Consider the following 1,931-nt stretch of genomic DNA (forward strand, 5'->3'; position numbering starts at 1 on the left):
GTCAACGCTTAACCACTGAACCACAGGGCCAAACCTGTAAATAATTTTTGTGAGTTTATTTGAACCAAACTGTCGACAGTTGCTGGGAAGCAAACTCTCAATGCATTGAGATGATTCTCCAGAGAATGGCAGTTTTGCACCTTATTTTATACATTGCAATAAAAAAAAAGATGTGTAAGTGGCCGAAACCGGTTTGGCTCAGTGGATGGATTGGTGCTAGATTAGAGAGGTGGGAGAAAGCAAAGTGAGAAGCCTCTGGGACTGGATAAAAAGTGAAATGATGCATCTTTTACATAGGTGGACACAGCATAGTTACTAGTCAGCAATTAATAGGACATAAATAAAGCGAGAGGATGTGCAGCTCTGCTCTGGTGCCTTGGCTGCTCCCTGAGGTCTGGAAAAAGGGAAGTCACCCTGACATTCCAACGGTATGTCATCATAGATGCAAAAGACAATAGACAGGCTCAGTTAAGGTAAAGACTGACTTTTGTCAGGGGAGGTACTAGCCTAGGACTTGACTCCCTGCCACAAACTGCTTTTAATTAAAAAGTTTTAATTTCAGACCATCCTTTGTGGTTACTCTCAGTCTCTGAATTTGAAATGCTGCCAAGCAGGCCTTCCCTGAATTTGTCAGGTCAGCACGTGGCCCTTTTCGCCCACAGTTGTATACCTGAAACGAATATAAAATAATATTGAATGTCAACTGTGATTGAAAAATAAAATAATTCGCCGAAACCGGTTTGGCTCAGTGGATAGAGCGTCGGCTTGGGGACTGAAAGGTCCCAGGTTCGATTCCGGTCAAGGGCATATACATGGGTTGCGGGCACATCCCCAGTAGGAGATGTGCAGGAGGCAGCTGATCGATGTCTCTCTCATCAATGTTTCTAGCTCTCTATCTCTCTCTCTTCCTCTCTGTAAAAAATCAATAAAATATATTTAAAAAAAAAAAAAGAAAAATAAAATAATGCCATGACATTGAAAAAAAAAGTGTGACCTTGATGCACAGAAACAATGGACAGGGCTTCTTGTCAGGTTAGCACGTGGCCCTTTTCGTCCACAGCTGTATACCTGAAACGAATATAAAGTAATATTGAATGTCAACTGTAATTGAAAAATAAAATAATGCCATGATATTGGGGGAAAAAAAGTGTGTTACCCTTGATGCACAGAAACAATGGACAGGGCTTCCTTAAGATAAACCTTTGGCTGAAAAGTTGTAGGGCCCTAACCGGTTTGGCTCTGTGGATAGAGCAGTCTGCGCTTATCTCGGTTGTGAGCTAGGCCCTGGTCAAGGCTTGTGCAGGAGGCAGCCAATGGATGCCTCTCACATCAATGTTTCTCTCTCTCTCCCCCTCCATCCTACTCTCTCTAAAAATCAATGGAAAAAATATCCTTGGGTGAGGATTAAAAACAATTAAGTTATAGGGCATGATGACCTACCCAGTTAAGAATTCATGATTTGCCCTCGCCAGGTTTGGCTCGTGGATAAAATGTCAGCCTGCAGACTAAAGGGTCTCTGGTTCAATTCTGGCCAAGGACACATGCCTGGCATGTGGGCTCAATGCCCAGTAGAGGGTGTGCAGGAGGCAGACAATCAATGGTTCTCATCATTGATGTTTCTATCTCACTTTTCCTCTCTAAAATCAATAAAAATATTTTTTAAATAAAAGAATTTATGATTTATTACAGCACGTCTTTTTCATCCACAGGCTCCTCTGGCCCTGTAAGAGGTAAGACTAAAGGCAGAAGAAGAAATTCTCTCTTTGTATTTTATCCTTCTCTAGTCCAGGTGGATATCTGGGCAGGCTGAGTCTGTTTAAGACGGCGTCCATCAGCCAGGGCACACTGCCTGGCCAGGGGGTTCCCATGCTAATAGTGAGCTATATCCTCTCCCTTGACCAATCTCTAATATTGTGAACTCTCAAATTAGC

The sequence above is a fragment of the Myotis davidii genome, unplaced genomic scaffold (genome assembly GCF_000327345.1).
Source record: "Myotis davidii unplaced genomic scaffold, ASM32734v1 scaffold346, whole genome shotgun sequence".
In the NCBI taxonomy this organism is placed as follows: domain Eukaryota; kingdom Metazoa; phylum Chordata; class Mammalia; order Chiroptera; family Vespertilionidae; genus Myotis; species Myotis davidii.